Genomic DNA, 23,366 nt, shown 5'->3' on the forward strand with positions numbered 1-23,366 from the left:
AAAACTTTCTTTCTTAACATCCACTTTAGGAAAGAGAGCTTGTAAAATTTTATAAGAGGATTTCTTCTTGTAAAATTTTATTAAAATTTTTATTTCTTCCTATAAGTGGTCGGCCACCTTTGCTTGGTGCCCAAGCAAGGGGTCGGCCAAGATTAAATCCATCCAACCATTGATTTGGTGATTGATTCAATCAAGAGGAAAGAAAAGGAAAAATAAAAGGGAAAAGGAAAAACTAGAGGAAGATTTTATTTTTTGTAAAAATTCTTCCCTTATTTGCCTTGGGCAAGTAATATAAAAGAAGGGGTAAGGAGGCTTCATGAGATACAACTCTTATTCTTTTGCTTGGAAGATCTCTTGGTGTGGCCGGCCCTCTCTCTTCTCCCTTTCCCTTTGCTCTCTTCTCCTTGTTGGTGGTGGTGGCCGGATTTTAGAGGAAGAGGAAGAAAGCTTTTAGGTGGTGTTCATCTTGGAGGATCGTCACCCACACGACGTCCAAGGCGAGGTGAGGAATACGACAGAAGATCTCGAGGTTATTAGCATACAAAGAGAAGGTATAATTAGCAATTGTTTTCCGCATCATGCTAGTTATTTTTCTTTGTATGAATTCCAAACACAAGAGCCATTAGATCTAGTTTTTCGAATTAGTTTTTTGAGTTTGTGTTTTCTTTGTTTTTCGAATTTGTGATTCGATTGTTCTTCTTGGTTAACCTAGAGTTATTTAAGGAAATTAAATATTAACTTTCCTTAAAAGGTTTTGTCTAGGCGGTGGTGGTTGCTCCCATATCCAAGAAGGCCATGTGCCTCACCATGCAGTCCTGGAAGCCAATTTTGGAAATTAATATTTAATAGAATTAGTAACATAGGTGGATTTGAATCAATAGTGTTAAGTTCCGCTTGCGATTCAAATCTAAACCATCAAGAACAGATAAGTTAAATTTGGAATCAATGATGTTAAGTTCCGTCTGCGATTCTTAATTTAACTTCTAAATAACACAATAGGTTATTTAAGAAAGGTTCGACACTTGTACAAAATTTTTGTACAGTGGAACCGGTATGATTTTCCTAGGACTAACCAATAGGTCTGTCTTTAATCAAATATTTGGTCAAGACTCTAAATTTAAAATAATATTGTTTCCTCTAACAATACTATTTAAATTTACCAACACCTCAAAACACCGTGAATTTTGCATTCCACGTTAGTGTGGACGTATACAAAATCAACATTTGTAAGAAGAGGGTTTTACCCATTAACTATCTTGTCAACGTAACTTTATGACAAATAAAATTATCTCAAACACTGTTAATTTTGTATGCTACGTTAGTGTGGACGTATACAAAATCAATCATTTGTAAAAGGGGTTTTAACCTATTAATTTTATTATCTTGTTAACCTAGTTTTATGGCAAATTAATAGTTGGTTTCCTTTTGGTCACACAAGTAATAGCAGTGACTCCGTTAGGGAGGATACTATTAGATGCATCTAAGTGTATACCATTACTTTGATACTAAGTTCATTAAATAAAATTGTGCCCCTTTAGTTGGAGAAGATCACACACATCATAAATAATTTCCTATAACCATCCATTAAGAAAATTTGATCTAGTGATCCGTAAACAAACTCATCCGTTGTGGAGGGAGGCACTCAGAGCCAACACGCAAGCTTATTGCATCACTTACAAACCAGTAATGGAGACCGTGAGATTTATATATTAATCCCTCTCCCACTTAGTTATTTAAAATGAGGAATTTTAACCTATGCTAGCATATAATACATGCACACACACATCACAGTAAATAAAAGCAATAAATATGGGAATTAATTTTCCAACTATTATGGCTTCTTCCATCACTGTCCATCGCGTGCTGCCAGCCCTGGCTGCTGCCATCTTTAGCCACCGCCATCGGGTCCATGTCGTCGGGTCCATCGAGCTTCCTTTCCTGCTGCGCCTCTGGTCCTCCAATAGCACCACGCTTCTCAAGGATACGATCCGCGACAAAAATAGAATTTTACATATATCAATCATATATTCCACAAAGGAATGTACATGTAATCTAGATCGAAACCAAAATGTAAAATCCTATTAACTAATATAGCTCCTGCTGTATTTAATATTATAATCATGCACACACAATAAAATGTCCTTGACATGTCCAAGGGTCCAATCACACACAATATCTATATGCCATAATAGTTGGAGCCTGCAACCACAAAGTTAGCACATCTACTATTATCCTACCTAAATTATGTATGACATGTGCATAATCTATTTGAAAACCAAACACACAGAGGCAAACCCTAGCTCTGATACCAATTGTTGGTTGGTCCTAGGAGGATTGTACCGGTTCCACTGTACAAAAATTTTGTACAAGTGTCGAACCTTTTCCTAAACAACCTATTGTGTTCTTTAGAAGTTAAATTAGGAATCGCAAACGGAACTTAACATTATTGATTCCAAATATAACTTATCTGTTCTTAATGGTTTAGACTTGGATCGCAAGCGGAACTTAACACTATTGATCCAAATCAACCTATGTTATAAATTCAATTAAATATTAATTTCCAAAATTAACTTCCAGGACTGCATGGCGAGGCACATGACCTTCTTGGGTATGGGAGCATCCACCACCGCCTAGACAAAGCCTTTTAAGGAAAGCTAATATTTAATTTCCTTATATAAATCTAGGTTTAACCAAAAAGAACAATCGAATAACAAATTTGAAAAATAAAACAAAAGAAACACAAATTCGAAACAAATTCGAAAACTCTAGAATCATATGCCTCTTGTGTTTGGTATTTCCAAAAATAACTATACAAAGAAAACTAGTATGATGCAGAAAATAATTACTAGTTATACCTTTCTTTGTAAGCAAATAACCTCTTGATCTTCTACCGTATTCCTCTTCTAATCTCGGACGTTGTGTGGGCAACAATCTTCCGAGATGAGAACCACCCAAGCCACCTTCTTCTCCAAGTAAGATTCGGCCACCACAATAACTCCATGAAAGGATGAGGTTCGGCCACCACCAAGCTCCAAGGGATGCTTCCTTTCTCTCCTTCTTCTCCAAGCTAGAATCCGGCCACCTTCAAGCTCCATGAGATGATGAAGTTCAGCCAATGAAGAAGAAAGAAAAGGAAGAGGGAAAAGCAATAGGGCCGACCATCATCAAGGAGGAAAAGAGAGGAAGAAATAGAATAGAGTTGTCTAGCCATGAAGGCACCTCTACCCCCTCTTTTATAATCCTTGGTCTTTGGCAAATAAGGAAATTTAAATAAAAACTTCCTTAATTCTTTTGCCATGAAAAGGAAAATTTATTTTGATTAAAAAATAATTTTCTTCTCTTATACATCATGGCCGGCCACCTTCTCACTACAACAAAAGCCCTCATAGACATCGGTTTTCCACCGGTGTCTATTTCATTTTCGACCGATGTCTATGAAGCCGATGTAAAAGGTCTGCCATTTTAGACATCGGTTTAAAACCGGTGTAGTATCACTTAACGACACCGGTCTTTGAATCGGTTATTAACCGGTGTAGTATCATTTAACGACACCGTTTCATCAATGGTGTAAAATCGATGTAATATTGTATGTTAATAACACTAGTTTTGGCAGCAGTAAATGACCGATGTAATATTAATTAATAACACCTGTTTTGCAGCGGTGGAAAACCGATGTAATATGAATATTTTTTAACAATTTGATTTCTGAAACAATGAAAAACCGACAATAATAAAAAATATACACAAATATTCACAAATTATACAAATATTCTTCATTCAACAATATCCATAAAATACACAAATATTCACAAATTATATAAATAATCTTCTTACAACAGTATCCATAAAATACCCAAACATTCTTTTTACATCAAAAGCTAGCTAATAGATATCAAAATCAAGGTAGAACATTCTTTTAACAACACATCAAGGTAGAACCGCACTTCAAATGTAATCTAGCATGCATTCAGCCCACTCAATCCGCACTTCATCAATTTCAACTCTAGAGTACTTGAGATTTGTAAACTGTAAAAATACATAAATAATATATTAGTAAACCAAGACCAAAAATCATAGTTGAAAAAGCAGTAAGGGCACCAGGTAACAAGATGATTAACTGAAATGCTTAAAAAAAGAAACATTCATCAATTATCACATAAATATAAGGGATTAATTTGTAACAACAACTCAACAAAATGTACTACCTCCCTAAACTAAGGGATTGGTGTGCATTGAGATCAAGAAAGGTGAAACAAACAACTGTATATATCCACTAAAGAACTTGAGCTTTTCTGACTTGTAATCCTCTCCCCTAAACAATCCAAAACTCTTGTACGTATAAAAAGTGACGAAGAATAAATTTCCTTTAGAACCAACTGAACTATGAGATCAACTTGATAATCAAATTACTAATATTATGGTCAATATATAATTGTATATAATTTCCAAGGCCTATAATATATGGATGAGGATGCTCAATAATACATCAAGTAAAACAAGAAATAAGTAAAGAAGTAAATTCACCATATATCATCATTGCTTATTGTATATTGTTTATAATGTGCATGTGTAGATCATATCATAAAAGAATGATATTATATCTGCTATAATACTACCCTGTTTACTTGATGATATGGACAGGATGGAAGGCAGAAATTTATGCACAGGCACAGGGGGATTAGCAGTGGATAAACAGGACGGTAACATTTGCTACTTTCATTGTGCCAAAAATGCAAAGCCCGAACTCTAACAAAGGAAAGGCGGTGGATCAATATCTGCTATATCTATTTCTGTCATTAACTTTGAGATATCATCGACCAAAAATGGAATGCTGCATCAAAGGAGAATGTAAATCTAATTTATAGTAACTAATATGTAGAACAGAGGAAGAAAAAGTTTAAGGCCTACCTGGAATCATCATCTAACAAGAAAGAATTATTGGAAGAATTATTTGAGCCCTCGGCCATCACAAGTCTCATACTTGAAATGATCTATAAAATTGAAAAGGAAAAAAAAACTCTACGTCATTACTTGGAAAGACCTAAAAGTGCAACAGAACAGTTTGAAGTCATTGCAAAATAAGGTTGATACCATTTGTCCCAAAGGCAAGCTATGAGATAGAAGACTTGGTATAGGCCAATATATTTATTCCCAATTGTCTTCCATCAGTTGGTTATGTCAACAAGAATATTACTAGATGCTAGAAACGCACCATTATTGTGTCACTAGACTGGCCCCATCTTGGTGCCTTAATTGCTCTCTATTTTGTCCCCACACAAACTTAGTTGGTACCACACTTAGCTATTCCATTGTGAATATGAAAATTATGCATGTGATATATATATATATATATATATATATATATAAACAGAATGCAACTTAAGAACATATCTAAGTGAAATCAGACCTCTGATGTAACACTCTGCGTGCCATACTTGTCATCCCAGTACATAGTACTGATTCTGTATAACTGTTGTATGCTAAGAACCTGAAAACCAAATCAAACCAAAAAAACAGTTCGTTACTGACAATCTAAATGACTGAAACTTTGAATATTTATAAGTGGTCTCAACTGGGCATAAATCTTTGGTTATCTCCTTCAGTGTCTTCTTTGGTTTCTGATGTAAAACCTATATCACGATATAATATTAATAGTTCAAAGATAAGTTACTGGACAACAAGTATAGTATACAATAAGCAATCTTGATGTCTGGTAAGTACGTGCTGAATCGCTCAAACTCATGGCAAATCTGCACAAATATAAATATGAATCAAAATTCTAGAACCACTAAAATCAACATAAATCATTCTTTAAAAATAAAGTCAAACCTGGAAGGCCAATTCTCTTGTATGACACATCACAAGTGCAACAACTTGGCCTGCTGTTGGCTCAATTTACTGAAGAGTAGAAAGTACAAAAACCGCCATTTTACCCATTCCAGACTTTGCTTGACAAATAACATCCATTCCCAGAATAGCTTGTGGAATACATTCATGTTGTACTGATGAAAATTGAGGAGTACCCCAGTAAGTAAAAAATAATCTTCTGGATCCTTTAATGGAAAGGTTTACCTTATTCTCCACCAAACTGAGAAACATGCAAGTGATCTTTACCTGCAAAATACCATAAAGATTTATGCATCTATCCACTTGATGATGAAACGAGATATCTATTTAAATTTAAATAGGCTTCTCCTGATTTGCTCTCAAATTAAGAAAGTAAAATGACAGAAGACAAGTCTATAGTTCTAGTACTTTAATTGAAAAAAACCACTTCCATATAATTTCACTGATTACCTCATACGCCTAAGATAAAAGCAGCATGGACTTTAATTGAAATTACTAGGCATGATAATGATAATGATCCGCTTTTTTGCACCATCACTGACCAAGGCACACAGTTCTTCCTAGTGTTTAGTGACTGTGGCTTTTGATTGTGCTAAATAATAGAGATAAACAGACTAAAAAATGTCTCTAAGAAGATCTTAACTACAAATATAAGTTGATGATTCACTCTGATCCAACATTTCTCACTGAATTAAAGGGTATATCCATTTTCAGTAGTCAAAAACCGCATCAAACTATTTATTCTCAGGTTTGTGTGAAACAATCAGAGAGAAGGTCAAAAAGTAGAATATTTTCACTTCTCTCTGCAATATGGATAAGAACTCATGTTAGCCAACACAAAGAAAGAGATTGAGGATAAGATAATATTGGAATTCATCGTTTTAAGCCAAAGTGAAAGATAAACTTACAGCTAAACTATTTAAGGAACATTGATACTAATTCATAACAATAACCAATTTTCCCAACACACACATCTAGAAGTTATCCAACACTATTTTAATGTTGAAAAAGAATAAAAACAAGGTGTCGGAAAGATAAAAACAAGGAAACATTCTAACCGAGCAATAAACGTTGAAGTTGCCACAAAATGTGGTTGGTGCACCAAGCGAGGTGCGGTACCATGTATGTCATTTTCCACAAAGCACCATGCTTTACCAAAAAATTGTAGCTTCTTGGTAATTGATTAAATGGCCAGGGCGTATGCTTCGTCCACAAGTCAGTCACAAAGACCTACACTAGCACAAGGTTTTGATCCATAGAGCAAGGGGAAAAAGCTACTTTCTGGACCACTTGGAGACAAGACCACTAATTAAATTTCTAATTCACCTGGTACTCATCGTCGAATTCCTAGTTGAGGGCAGCCCTGATGGCCTCCGCCCGCGCGATGCCCACCACCAGTATCACTCATCAAAATCAAAACCTTCTTCGGCCTCTCATACTCTGCCACGCCGTTAAAGGGGGTGTCGTTGTCCTCGGCAATGAGAGGGATCTCATCCTCCAGACGGATCTCGTCGTTTGAGAGGCCGGCGGAGGCAAACCCGATGGGGGCATTAAATTATGAGAATCAGAATCTGTTCAACTTGCTATATTGCTCCATTCTTGAAGTACTCTTGAAGCTCCTAATGGTTCAAAGTTTCCAAAGATTCACAACACCAATGAAATAGAAGTTAGGTTAACATTTCAAGCAAATTGAATATAAATCATTTGCGCTGACAAAATTAGCACCTTCCAAGCCTCATCAAGACTTTGGTTGGTATTTTCTGCATTAACCTTCTTGGAAAGGGTAGTCAGCAATTCAGCTTGTTGCAACAAGGCAGTAAGTTTTGGGTCATCTCTCCCAAGGAAAGTTGCTTGACTAACCTTATTAGAAGCTGCTTAGTCATTAGGAAAAGGCGAGGGCTTAGGGGGAAGCAGAAGGCATCAACAAATCTTTTCACAAAAAGAAGATAAACCAAATTGATAGCGGTTTACCATCATATGTATAACCTCTCATATTACCTGATGACTGATTAACTGTGTCAAAGTTTTGAACTTCTAATAGAGGTGGCCTTTGCAGATGTTGAGCTGGACCATGTTCCCCAAGAGATCTCCTATGTGCTTCAATTGTCTCTTTGAGAGGAGAGATGTGATACCTATCTTGCAAATGAAATACTAATAAGAAAAATAAATAATTAAACTTTTTCTTGATGGTTTAGTTCATAGTGAATTCATCTACCCCGTCTGCTTATTTGATGTCGATGGTTCCCCTATTAGTATTGCTATAGATGGTTCTTCAACAAGAACCCTCTTATTGCTTGGGTCCAAAGATGGAACACTATTCTCCTTGGATGAAGCCTCAAATTTTGCCCTTTTCTTGCAGAGGGTGGAGAAGCGGTTCTTTACAGCGTTATCTGTTCTATTGTAAAGCAAATACAAATCATATTTATACAACCTGTCCACCCATCACAGCGGATGGCTTATTAGTAAATACTAAATAAAGAAGTTTGGTTGAAATACCTTCCTGATACAACCTTTGCAATCTCTGTCCATCTGTTGCCAAACATCTTTTGTGCCTGATTGTCAGAAAGCTTCAAGCAATGACAGGTAGCTTGATTAGTTAGATTACAAAACCCAAACAACTATATAAGAAATCCAGATTTGATCAAACCAGTAACTTAAATCAATAAATGACACAGATGTAAGTAATAATGCAATAAAAAGGAGAAAAGAAATACCTTAAAGGCAAGGTATTGATCTATATTGTTAATTAGCTCCAGGGAACACGAGCTCTGCTTCTTCAACTCAACTGCTCGATCCACAACCAGCAAAAAAATTGTTAGAAAACTAATTGAATTCCTTGCGATCAAACAGTCCACCCAAGAAGCCAAACAAAACAATCCACAACCATCATGCATGATCATAAAAAAAGGGAAATGTAGGACTTAGACTGTTTCAAAGACCAAATGCGAACCATTAAGCAAGTTTAAGATCGTACACGACTCCAACCTCACACCGTCCAGAAAGAAAGCAAACCACGAAAAACACATAAAACATGGATCGATTGATCGAGGAGGAGAAAAGGGAAATGTAGACTTACAGACGGACTTGAGCTCCTTAGGCTCGATTTCCAGTAACCCTCCTCTCATTTCTCTTCGACTCTGTTTGCGATTTGTTGCCTCCTCCTAACAAATTGAAAGTGTAGAACCTGGAGATTGGTACAACGATGGTATCTCAGAGAGGAAATGTTCGATTTTGGCGGAGTACAGATTTTGTAGACCCAGGAGATTGATATAATCAGAGTTCGAAGGTGGTCTCGCAGACAGCCACTAAAAGGCAGGAACCAAACCGATCTACGGGCGTAGATTTACAAAGAAAACAAATCGATCGAGTAAACCCTACACATATCAACCGATCCACTCAAATCTCCCAGCGACGACCACAATAGTGAAAAGGCAAACAAAACCAACATCAGATCAAAGAACTGCAACAGGTAAGAGTGTAGATGTAAGGAGGGGATTAGGGTTTTCACATTTCCACAGGGCCTCAATCTTCACCCTCAATCTTCCCAGGCAGTGAAAAGGGCCTCAAAGACTTCATCCAGTGGAACCCCTCTCCTTCCGAGGCAAAGGCAAGGGTGGGCGGCGAGGAGAGCATCACGGTGTTGCTGGTGTGGGCGAAGCCGAAGCTCCCCGAGCTTCCCCTTTCCTGCACGGGATGATCGTGATCCCCAAAGAACCCTTTCCACATGTACAGTGGGATCGTGCAGAGGGTCACCGACGAGAAGGCCGGTGTGCTCTTCGAAGGGGGGAATTACATCTATCATTTATGCTGCGGTTTTGCTTAGGACCGGAGCAAGTGATTTTGATCCTGATCGGGAGAGGCAGGTACGCTAGAAGGAGAAGAGGGAGATGAGGGGCTGAGAGAGATGGCCGGAGGAAAGTGGTGGTGTTGTAGCGACGATATAGGTTTAGGGCTAAGTATGGGTGGACGGCGCGACATAGGTTTAGGTTTGGAGGGAAGAATGAAGTGTTGCAAATTTCGGCAAAGTATGGGTGGAAAAATTAAATTATTTTATTTAATCATAGACATCATATTTTAAAAACCGCTGTAAAAATCGGTGTCTATTAACGAAAAAAAGGCGCTAATAGACATCGCCTAAAAAACCGATGTCTATGAGCGAAAATCTGCGCTCATAGACACCGGTTTTGGAAAAAATCGGTGTAAAATACTCAAAGACATCGGTTTTTGCTTAAAACTGTTGTTGTTCCACCGATGTCTATGAGGGTTTTTGTTGTAGTGTCTAATCCCAAACAAGGAGAGTTTTAATTTAACACAAGAATTAAAACTTCCTAATTTGTTTCCGGAAATTTATAAAAATTCTCTAATAATTTTTCCCTTCATGGTGGTTTGCAAATAGGAAATTTTATAAATTAAAAGCTTTCTTTTAAACATGTGGATGATTTCCAAAAGGGAAAGTTGTCTCCAAAAAATTAAAATCTCCTTTCAATCTACAAATAAGGAAAGATATCAAATCTTTTCTTAATCTTTTGTAGAAACTTATAAAAGAGAATATTTAATTTTTAAACTCTCTTTTAAATCATGAACATGGTTAAAAAAGGAAAGTTTTCTCAAAATTAAAATCTACCTTTCAATCTACAAATAAGAAAAGATTTTAAATCTTTTCTTAATCTTTTGTAGAAAGCTATAAAAGGAAAGATTTAAATTTTAACTTCTCTTTTAAAACCATGGAATCCACATAAGAAAATTTTAAAAATAAAATCCCTTTTAATGTGATGTGGCCAGCCACATCATGCATGGATTCCAAGCATCGGTCGGCCACCAACTTAGCTCAACCACTTGGTCTTGGCCGGCCCTAACTTGGGTTTCAAGCTAGCTTGGCCGACCCCATTAGGATGGGTAAGAAGTGGGTATGTGGTGGGTATAAATCTCTATATACAAGAGGCTACGATAGGGACCGAGAGGAGGAATTGGTTTTAGTCTCCCGATGAAATTAAGCTTCCCGTGTTCGCCCCGAACACACAACCTAACTTCATCAATAATAATTCATACCACTAAAGAATTATTATTGAACTACCCACCAATCCCAAATTACATTTTGGGCTCCTTCTTATTATGAGTGTGTTAGTCACCATGTGTTTAAGATGTCGGATGTCTACTAATTAATTAAGTTACTGACAACTCATTTTAATTAATATCACAGTCCAAGAGTAGTACCACTCAAACTTATTGTCATGTCAGACTAAGTCCACCTGCAGGGTTTAACATGACAATCCTTATGAGCTCCTCTTGGGGGCATTATCAACCTAGATTACTAGGATACAGTTTCCTTCTATAATCAACAACACACATTATAAGTAATATCATTTCCCAACTTATCGGGCTTATTGATTTATCAAGCTAAATCTCACCTTTTGATAAGTTAAAGAAATAAATATTAAATATATGTGCTTGTTATTATATTAGGATTAAGAGCACACACTTCCATAATAACTAAGGACTTGTTCTTTTATTAAGTAAGTATAAAAGAACTTTCCTTAAATGGTCTTGCTCAATACACTTAGAGTGTACTAGTGTAATTTATTAGTCAAGATAAACTAATACCTAATTACACTATGACTATTCCAATAGTTTATTCCTTTCCATCTTAGTCGTGAGCTACTGTTTATAATTTATAAAGAACTGATAACACGATCTCCTGTGTGTGACACCACACACCGTGTTATCTACAATATAAATTAATTGAATGGCTACACTCAGTATATATAAATGTAGACACTTGACCAATGTGATTCTTATTTCTAAATAAATGTTTATACAAAAGCTAGGCTTTTAGTATACACTCTAACATTTAGTATACACTCTAACAATCTTCCACTTATACTAAAAGACTAAGCTATCATATCTGCTGCCATACATCTAATTCCCAACCCTTCAACATGCCCATCAAAAGCTCTTTCCTTAAGGGCCTTGTGAAAGAATCTCTCAGGTTATCATCTGATGCAATCTAGGAGGCAACAACTTCTCCTCGTTATACGTTGTCTCATATTGGGTGGTACTTGTGCTTATTGTGTTTACTTGCCTTATGGACTTATGGTTTCTTCGAGTTTGCTACTACACCACTATTATTACAAAAATTGTAATAATTTTTGGACAACCCAGAAATCATGTCTAAGTCCATCATGAAGTTACTGAGCCATATAACTTCTATGGCAGCCTTAGAGGCTACCACATACTTAGCTTCTATGGTGAAGTCTGAAAAACAACTATACTTAACACTCCTCCATTGTTATGGCTTCACTTCCTAAAGTAAACACAAAACCCCGAGGTCGACTTACTATTACCCCTATCTGATTGGAAGTCAAAATCCGTGCAACCCACAAGAATCAAATCATCTACCTAGTAAACTTGCATATAATCTCTAGTCCCTCTAAGGTACTTCAATATATGTTTTACCGCAGTCCAATGTCCCTGTCTAGGGTTACTTTGATATCTGCTAACCATGCCTCGGTAAAATAGATATCCAGTCTCGTACATAGCATAGCATTCATTAGGCTTCCGACAGCTGAAGCATAAGAAACTGCCTTCATGTCCTTTATCTCCTTTGATGTCTTCAGAGACATCTTTTTAGATAAAGCTACTCCATGCCTAAAAGGTAGAAAACCTTTCTTGGAGTCTTGCATGCTAAAACGAGCAAGGATTGTATCGATATATGAAGTTTGGGATAAGCATAATATTCTTTTCTTGCGATCCCTTATTATTTTGATCCTAAGAATATGTGCATTCTCCCAAGTCCTTCATATTGAATTGTTTGGACAATCATACCCTTACTTCCGACAACACTTTGATATTGTTTCCAACTATCAAAAAAGTCATCTACGTATAGTACAAGAAATACCACCATGCTTCCATCACACTCCTTGTTTACACAAGACTCATCCAGTCACTGAATAAATCCATACGACTGGATTATTTCATTAAACCGGATGTTCCAAGACCTTGAAGCTTTACTTCAGTCCATAGACTGATTGAGCTTGCACACAAGATTCTCTTTGCAATGAACCCTTCTGGTTGCTATATATGGATATTTTCTTCAAGACTTCCATTAAAGAAAGCTGTCTTGACATCCACTTGCTTAAATCTCATGGTCCATATGAGTAGATAAAAGAATCCGGATAGACTTAAGCATGACTACCGATGAAAAAGTTTCCTTTTTCAACAAGCCTTGCTTTGAAAGTTTCCACCTTCCTGTCTATCCCTCTTTTCCTATTATAGACTTATTTTCACACAATGGCTTTTACACCTTTTGGTGATTCTACAAGCTCCCAGACTTTATTAGAATACATATATTCTAATTCTGTATTCATTTCTCTTTGCAAAGACGCTACATCTTTATCTTGGAGCGCTTCGTCATATGTCCGGGGATCAAGTTCATGTCTACCAGGGATCAAGTCCAAAGACTCTCCCAAAACATGAATCTTTTAGGTTGCCTAACAACCCTCCAACTACGATGAGGCACTTTCTGCAATTGTGTATCATTTGTGATACATGTTACAGTTTCTTGTGATATTTCATCTTGTACAGTTGGTACTAGATTAGACGTGTCCTTTAATTTCCTTAAGAATAATTTTTACTCATGGGCTTGTGGTTCATAGTATAGTCCTCTTCTAAAATCGGGCATTGGTGCTAACATTGACCTTCTAATTTTAAGGACTATAAACTTCCTTTCATTTCTCTAGGATAACCTACAAACAAGTGAACTCCTGTCTAACTTATCAGTGTCTCTCATGTGCTAGACCATCCTAAATCCAAATATGCTTCAGATTAGGCTTATGCCTATTCTACAATTCTATGGGAGTAGAGAGTTCTGACTTAGAAGGTACTATGTTCACTTCCGTTTCCAACGTATATCCTCAAAATAAATTTTGGTAATTCTAAATAACTCATCCCTGATCTAAATATTTCCATAAGAGTCTTATTCCTTCATTCTACTACACCATTCTATTGGGGTGTACCAGGTGCAGTCAGTTGGGATTGAATCCCTACTTCTGATAAGCGACTCTTAAACTCTCCTAAGAGGTGCTCGCCACTACGATCTCACCATAGTGTCTAAATGTATCTGTATCCCGAATAGTTGTTTATAAAATAGATGAAATATTCAAAACTACCTCTTGTCTGGATAGTCATAGGACCACACAAATTAGAATGAACCAATTCCAACACATCTTTGGCTCTATACCCCTTAGATTTAAAAGATTCTTGGTTATTTTTCCTTCCAAGTAAGACCCGCAGGTTGGAAAGATTTCCACTCCCGATGAACCCAAGAGTTCATTAGTTATTATCCTTTGAATCCTACTCAAGTTAATATAACCTAGCCTTAGACTACCAAAGATGTGATTGGTTCATTTCCAAAGGTTGCTTTCTCTTATTAAAGTTAGAAGATGTGTTATTAATTTCCATTTATTGCATCATGGGAGTTATTGGATTTATAAATTATCAACCAACGTACCAGAACAGATATCCTTCCTATTTTCTCGATAACAACTTTGTTATCAAAATAGACACAATATCTATTCTTTAATAGTTTAGAAACTGAAATCAGGTTCTTTCTAAACTTAGTACGTAAAGATAATTTCTGAAAATCCTAGTTTTATTCCTATCAGAGGATAAACATCTCCCACTGCAACAGCTGCTACTTTTACAGCAGTGCCCATGTAGACGGTATTTTCCCTTCATATAGTTGTCAGGTTTCCTGGAACCCTTGTAATGAATTGCAGACATGATCAGTGACTCCCGTATCTACACACCAGGTACCGGTAGATAACACCACTAATCATGTATCAACTAATGAATAAAATACACCTATATTGTTCTCAGTTCTAAGAGGACAATCTACCTTAAAGTCCAAGTCCTATTTCCAATCATTATAATTGGGACTACTAAGTCTATTCTATAGTATAACAACTAGGGGATTGACAAACATATGAAATTCTAAGAATCACAAAAATATTTGGTCAAGACCTAACACCTTAAAATCCCCGTGAATTTTGTATGCCACGATAGTGTGGATGTATACAAAATCAAAGAGGAGATTTTATCCATTAATTTTATTATCTTGTCAACCTAACTTTATGACAAATAAAATTAATAGTTGGTCTACCTTTGATCAAATATTTGATCAAATCTTTGAATTTAAAAAAACATTGATTCTCAAACAATATTATTTAAATTCATCAACACCTCAAACACCGGGAATTATGCATGCCACGATAGTGTGGACGTATACAAATTCAAACATTTGTAAGAGGAGGGTTTTACCCATTAATTATCTTGTCAATAAATCTTTATGACAAATAAAATTACCTCAAACACCGTGAATTTTATATGCCATGATAGTGTGGACGTATACAAAACCAAACATTTGTAAGAGGAGTTTTTCCCATTAATTTTATTTTCTTGTCAACTTAACAAATAAAATTACCTCATACACCATGAATTTTGTATGCCACGATAGTGTGGACGTATAAAAAACCAAACATTTGTAAGAGGGGTTTCAATTTTATTATCCTGTCAACTTATCTATTTGACAAATTAATAGTTGGTTTTCCTTCGGTCACACAAATAATAGCAGTGACTCCGATGGGGAGGATACTATTAGATGTGCCTAAGTGTATACCATTACTTGACACTTAGTCTATTAAATAAGATTGTGCCCCTTCTGATGGGGAAGATCACACGCTATTAGTTAATTTCCTATAGTCATCCAAAATGGAAGTTTGATCTAGTGATTTGTAAACAAACTCAACCGATATGGAGGAAGGCACTCAGAGCCAACGCGCAAGTTTGTTTGCATCACTTACAAACCAGTAATGGAGATCGTGGAATTTATTTAAAAATCCCTCTCCCACTTAGTTATTTAAGGTGAGGAATTTTAACCTATGCTAGCATATATCACATGCACACACACACAGTAAATAAAAGCAATGAATTTAGAAATTAATTTTCCAACTATTATGGCCTTTTCCATCACTGTCCTCTGTGTGCTCCAACCCTAGCTGCTGCTATCTTTAGCCACCGCCATCAGGTCCAGTCGTCGCATCTATCTTGCTTCTTATTCCTCTGCGTCTCTGGTGCTCCAAAAGTACCACGCCTCGTAAGCATCCGATCCGCGACAAAAATATAATTTTACATATATCGATCCTATATTCCACGAAGGAATGTACATGTAATCTAGATCGAAAATAAAATTCTAAAATCCTAGGGCTAATACAGCTCCTACTGTATTAGTTACATACAATCATGCACACACAAAAATAATGCCCTTGACATGTCCAAGGGTCCAATCACACACATCATCTATAAGCCATAATAGTTGGAGCCTGTAACCAAAGAGTTAGCATATCCTACAATTATCCTACCTAAATTATGTATGACATGTGCATTATCTAATTGAATTCTAAACACACAGAGGCAAACTCTGGCTCTGATACCAATTGTTGGTTAGTCCAAGGAAGATCGTACCAGTTCCACTATACAAAAATTTTATACAAGTGTCGAACCTTTCCTAAATAACCTATTGTGTTCTTTAGAAGTTAAATTAGGAATCGCAAACGGAACTTAACATTATTGATTCCAAATTTAACTTATCTGTTCTTAATGGTTTAGACTTGGATCGCAAGCGGAACTTAACACTATTGATCCAAATCCACCTATGTTATAAATTTAATTAAATATTAATTTTCAAAATAGGCTTCCAGGTTAAACATGGCGAGGCACTAGGCCTTCTTTGATATGGGAGCAACCACCACTTCCTAGACAAAGCCTTTTAAGGAAAGCTAATATTTAATTTCCTTATATAACTCTAGGTTTAACCAAAAGGAACAATCGAATCGCAAATTCAAAAAACAAAAAATACAAACTCGAATAACAAATCCGAAAAACTAGAATCTATTGCCTCTTATGTTTGGAATTCATACAAAGCAAAATAACTAGCATGATGCGGAAGAAAATTACTAGTTATACCTTCTCTTTGTATGCTAATGACCTTGAGATCTTCTGTCATATTCCTCACCTCGTCTTGGACGTCGTGTGGGTGACGATCCTCCAAGATGAACACCACCCAAAAGCCTTCTTCTCCTTCTCTATGTTTCGGCCACCACCACGACCAAGGAGCAAAAGAGAGCAAAGGGAAAAGAGAGGGAGAGAGGGTCGGCCACAAGAGGATCACCAAGCAAGAGAATAAAAATTGTTATCTCATGAGGCCTCCTCTCCCCTTCTTTTATATTACTTGCCCAAGGCAAATAAGGAAAAACTTTTTACAAAAATTAAAATCTTCCTCTTGTTTTTCCTTTCCCCTTTTATTTTTTCTTTTCTTTCCTCTTGATTGATTCAATCACCAACCATTGATTGATTTAATTGATTGAACCTTTTAAAGGATGATTGGCCGGCCCCTTGCTTGGGCACCAAGCAAGGGTGGCTGGCCACAATTAAAAGGAAAGAAATAATCCTTGTAATAATTTTATAAGCAAAGAAAAAACTCTTATAAAATTTTACAAGCTCTCTTTTAATTTTCTAAAGTGAATGTTAAAAAAGGAAAGTTTTAAAAATTAAAACCATGTTTTAAAATTTAAAACTTCTCTTCTAAAATTCCCTTTTTTAACATGGTTACAAAATTAGAAAATTTAAAACTTCTCTTCCTTTTTTCTTAAAACCAAGAGGATGGTTAAAAAAAGAAAGTTTTAAATCTTTTAAATTATATTTTAAACCATGTGGCCTAATTCAAATAAGGAAAGTTTAAAAATTTTAAAATCTCTCTTTTAAAACTTGTAATTTTCTAAAAAGAGAAGATTTTAAAATTCAAAACACCCCTCCTTATTTGACATATAGTGGCCGGCCCCTCATTGCTTGGGCACCAAGCATTGGGCCGACCCCCTTCTTGGACACCAAGATGGGCTATTATTTGGATGGACTTGAGGCTTTAATGAGGCTACGACAAGGATCTAGAGGAGAAATTGGTTTTGGCCTTCCGATGAGCTTGAGTATCCCGTGTTCGCCTCGAACACACAACTCAAATTCATCAATAATAACTCATTCCACTTGAGAGTTATTATTGTACTACCGCACCAATCCCAAATTATATTATGGGCTCCTTGTTATCATGAGTGTGTTAGTCTCCTTGTGTTTAAGATAACGAATGTCCACTAATTAAGTAAGTTATTGACAACTCACTTAATTAATATCTAGCCCCAAGAGTAGTACTACTCAACTTCATTGTCATGTCGGACTAAGTCCACCTGCAGGGTTTAACATGACAATCCTTATGAGCTCCTCTTGGGGACACTCTCAACCTAGATAACTAGGACACAGATTCCTTCTATAATCAACAACACACACTATAAGTAATATCATTTCCCAACTTATCGGGCTTATTGATTTATCGAGCTAAATCTCACCCTTTGATAAGTTAAAGAAATAATTACTAAATATATGTGCTTATTATTATATTAGGATTAAGAGCACACACTTCCATAATAATTAAGGTCTAGTTCTTTTTTTAAGTCAGTATTAAAAGAACTTACCTAAAATGGTCCTACTCAATATACTCAGAGTGTACTAGTGTAATTTATTAGTTAAGATAAACTAATACCTAATTACACTACGACTATTCCAATGGTTTGTTCCTTTCCATCTTAGTCATGAGCTACTGTTTATAATTTATAAGGAATTGATAACATCATTTTCTGTGTGTGACACCACATACCATGTTATATACAATATAAATTAATTGAATAACTACATTTTGCATATAAATGTAGGTATTTGACCATTGTGATTTTTTATTTCTAAATAAATATTTATACAAAAGCTAGGCTTTTAGTATACACTCTAACAGGTAGTGCCACAAAGCAGAGGCAAAGCAGACCCCGGCCGTCTGGAATCCACACAGCCATGTGAATTTTCTAGAGAAGTATCAGACCTCTACCGTGTGGATTCCACACGGCCATTTGGATTTTCCAGAGACAAAGCAGCATCCAGCCATGTGAATCCACGTGGTCGTACAACCGGACCAAAGCCGAGGTAGACCTTGGTCGTGTGGATGCCACACGGTCATGGCACCGGCCATGCCTAGCTTATGCACTGCCCTATTTAAGGGGTCTTCTTCCTCTTCTTGAGGGATGAAGGTTCTCTCCTTTGGGAGATCTAACTTGGACGAGATCTGGACTTCTTTAGGGCTTTCTTGGACAATTGAAGTCAAATTCAGCGTCTCTATCTCTCCAGAAGCTTAGATTGGATCCAAAGGCTACACTTTGTATAGGATAAGCCTTCTCCCCTTTCTCTTCTCAAGTTTTGGATAATTTTACCTTAAATCTTTATATCTTTGGATTCTTTCCTCCTAGTTATGAAGTAGATCTCTTGTTCTAGAATTAAGGGAGTAGTTGTGATGTGAATTGATGCAAAACTCATGGATTTGTCAATTTCCTTTTTATATAACATTGTTATGATTTGTATATATTTGATCTTATGTGTGTGAATTGTGCTTGAGCTTAATTTTCATGTTTAATTGAATATTTATGTAAAATTGCTAATCTTGTAGAGAGAATGCCCTATATCATATGACCGAGAGGCCCTAATGACAAGCGTATCCCATTTCTGGACATCTACGACATTACCTTGAAAGGAAAAGCAATTCTTCACAAGGAGGTAGGGAATTTGACATAATTGTTATTTCTATCTCTATGTTATTGTGTGTTAGTATGTTCTTATGATTTATGACTGAGGGGCTCTAGTGACAGGGGTATCCCGTTACCAGACTTCATAAGAATAACATCCATTTAGTAGCATAGGATATGGATTAAGATAGCATTTCGGCTTGAGCCCCACGGGAAAGAGCTGGTAATAAATCTAACTTTCTACAAGTGCATAGGAATAGAGGATAGGTGATTCATGATACATTGATTAATATCACAATGAAACCAAACCCTTAGAACATTTCCCAAACCAAGTTCCTCAACACTCTTTCTCTCTCTTTCTCAATATTGCTTCTCTTTACTTAGTGCGTGACTCTCAACCATCAATCGTTTAGCTAATTCATCATGAGTCATCGCTAGTGTTTATAATCAGTCATCGTGGGATCGATATTCTTTTATTACTTGATGGCGCCCATATACTTGCGGGTATACATCAAGTTTCCACATGGTCGTGTGGAATTTCTAAGGAGGAAGCAGGATGTGGCCGTGTGGAATCCACACAGCCATGCCACCGACGAGAGCTAAGGCAGTACACAGTCATATGGATTCACACGACCGTGGCATGGGTTGTGTGGATTCACACAGTCGTGGCACGGGCAGTGTGGATTCATACGACCGTGACACGGGCCGTGTGGATTCACACAGTCGTGGCACGGGTCGTACCCCCTTGCTATAAAAGGGGATTTTTTTTTTCTCCCCTTTTCACCAATCTTTGGGTTGGGGCTCGCCCCCATTTCTTGGGGGAAGGGTTTTCCCCCTTGGGAAAGGATTCTCCCCCCTTGGGAGAACCCTAGATCTTCCATCTTCACCGATCAGTCCACCTCCAGATCAAGGTTGCATCCAAGAAGACAAATGCTACATGGATAAGCCTTCTCTTCTCTTCTCTTCTTTTTATGTTTTGAGTTGTAGATTACTTTATTTCTTGTCTCTTAGTTAGATCTAGAAAATAGGAAGTAGTTATGATGTGTTGTGGATGCATGCACTATATATTTGGACATTTTCTTATTCTATGAAGTGTTTACGTCATGTTCTATGTGTGTTGTACCTTGTATGTGTTTAACGAAATGTATGTGAGGTCAATTCATGTAGAAGTAGGGTTTTGTTCACTGTGTAGAGGGCATACTTTGGTTTGTTTATCCAAGAACCCTATGACAGAGGGTATCCCTTACTTTCTAGGGTATCATCCTTAAAACGGAGGGCAATTCCCTACAAGGGAAGCTAATTAAAGTTTAGAGGATTTTTTCTAAATTAATGTTAGTAAGTGATTTGGGTAATCTAACGATTGTATGACCGAGGACCCTGTAATAGAGGGTATTCCTTTAATCAGACTTTCTAAGTTACCTCTTCTACATAATTGCATTAATGTACCGTTAGGAAGTAAATTAGTTAACTCTAGCGATTGTATGACCAGGGGGCCCTGTGACAGAGGGTATTCCTTTAATCGAACTTTGTAGAGTTACTTATTTACTTAATGGCATTAGAACTTGGGTAACATTGTGACTGATGCACTGTAGCAGTCGACTGGTAGAGAGCCGTTGAGAGAGTCGTTGGGCTAGCACCAGTCGACTGGTAACGGTAAAACAACAGGGCTGCTTTCTTCCAAGCTCTATAAGAAGGAGCTTGGGATGGCCAACCAATGTGACGAAATTAGACTTAGTTAAAGCCCAATTAGTAGTCATAAGAGATCTCAAGTGCTTGTGTAATCCAAGAGGTTTTGGTGAGTTGGTGGTGAGGTTTCTCCACCCACAAGGAGCAACTTGAGCTAGTCGGAGTTTCTGGGGACTAATCCACCAACGGATTGAGAAATCGTCCACCTTACGGACAGCCGTTGAGTAGGAGCAAGTTATCTCTGAACCACGTTACATCAACGTGTATTGGTTTGCATTTCTTTCTTGTTTATGTTTGTATTCATATTTGTATTTGTTATTGTATTTCCGCTTGCGCACTAACGAATACGTAGGAAGTAATCGATTTGGGGGCGCCGTCTATCCAACCCCCTTCTAGCCGGCCACCGATCCCCTACAAAAGTTTCTTAATCAATTAGGCTAATCGATTAGGAAAGCTTAATCAATTGGGATAGTCGATTAAGCTTCAGAAAAGTAGTTGTTATATAGGTTGCTGACGTTGTAATCGATTAAGGAGATTCTTAATCGATTAAGGCGCCAATGGTAACCCTAGAAAAAGGTTTTTCGACATTGTTTCATCAGATCTCTCATCCATATTTCTCACCAACACACATATGCTTTTGGAGGGTTACAGAGGAGTATTGCTGCACTTCCAAGTTGATCAAGAGATGTCTACATGCAAGAAGAGAGCAAGCTAGGGTTTCATTATTGTAAATCTGGTAAGATTTCATTTGTATTATCTTGTATCTTTCTCTTCTTGTATCTTCTTTGTGTATGAGCTTCTACAAGGTTTCTCCACCTCCAGATTATTTTCAAGAAGGGGTGTTTTTATAGTGGATGTGTGAGAGAGGGTTGGATACTAGGATTAGTCACCACATTTGAGGTGGATATTAAGTAAATTCATCTTGTTAGTATTGGAGGAGCTTGCTCCGAGTATTCTGCTACAAATCATTGTCAATCGAAGCAAGCTAGCTATTCAACCCCTTGTTACAATTCTGCAAGTGCACGGATTCGTCGTCAGTAATAAAAATATCGATCCCACAAGGACTGGTTATAAGCACTAGCAATTGTTCACTTAGGGTTAGCGAAGCTACCGATGGTTTTGAATAATCTAAGAAGAGAGGTCGGGGAAAAGAATCAAAAGCTGGAAAGTCAAAATGTTCACTTGGTTATGAGGTATTCTAGGAGGTCAGTTTCCTTATGGTGGTATTGATGTGCCATGATTTATCCTACTCTCGCGCGTTGTCCTTTATCATGCAATTACTGGGAACTAGAGCGTCTATACTTAAGCACCAAGAGGAGGAACATCCCTAAGAAAGCACGTTATGGTTTACCCCTGTCACTAGGGCACCTCGGCGAATCTAGAGGACACAACTCTAATTGGTATGTTAAGAATAGCAGTTAAGAGCTAAGTTCGGTCTTTCATTTCCTTGAGGAGAATTTGCCTCTCCTTTCAAGGAAGTGCCCTAGATGTCCGTGAACGGGTTACCCCTGTCACTAGGGCCCCTTGGGTGTACAATCTAGGGACAATTCTTATGCAAGGTCAACAAGTTCTACACAATCAAGCAATAAGCGATTGAAACAAAGCATAAAAGATCATCCAACGTGAATAAGCAAAATGCGAGTTTTACATCAATCCGTGTCACAACTACTCCCTACTACTAGAACAGAGGATCTACTCCATAATTATCGGAGAAACAGCCAAAGACATAATGTAGATAAACATACAATCTTCAGATAGAGATAGGAAGAAAGAGTATGCTTGTCCGATGATGACGAGTGGCCATCAGATCCAATTCTCTACTTCTGGAGTCGATGTGATGGTCGAAGATCATTGGACGGGCATCCAGAACGGCACGAGATGGCTCCAAGATATTTCTCCAACTGATGGCTCGCCTCCCCCTCGTGAATAAGGGTTAAAACCGTTATATAGACTAGGGATCGGCCACGGCGACACGGCCGTGCCAAGATGGCACAGCCATGTTCATCTCCTTCTCTGGCAAGGCTGCACGGCCGTGCCGATTGGCACGGCCATGTGGTCTCTGGCCTCTGTTCCCTGAGGGGCGGCCGTACAAGGAGGAACGACCGTGCAAGGAGGCACGACCGGGCATTTTCTTGTCTCGGTCTAGGGTGGCATGGTCGTGCAAGG

The 23,366-nt window shown here is 37.3% G+C and overlaps 1 long non-coding RNA gene across 1 annotated transcript; it reads right to left on the minus strand.

The window, feature by feature from the left end:
• Positions 1-4,778: 4,778 nt before the first annotated feature.
• On the minus strand, positions 4,779-5,707 carry LOC122012111. Its single transcript, XR_006120128.1, has 4 exons — positions 5,574-5,707; positions 5,408-5,488; positions 4,909-4,991; positions 4,779-4,831 (listed from the first exon to the last, which is right to left on the minus strand). It is a non-coding gene; the product is annotated as an uncharacterized LOC122012111 (long non-coding RNA).
• Between the last annotated feature and the right edge of the window lie 17,659 nt (positions 5,708-23,366).

Source organism: Zingiber officinale, chromosome 8A, assembly GCF_018446385.1.
Source record: "Zingiber officinale cultivar Zhangliang chromosome 8A, Zo_v1.1, whole genome shotgun sequence".
Lineage (NCBI taxonomy): Eukaryota > Viridiplantae > Streptophyta > Magnoliopsida > Zingiberales > Zingiberaceae > Zingiber > Zingiber officinale.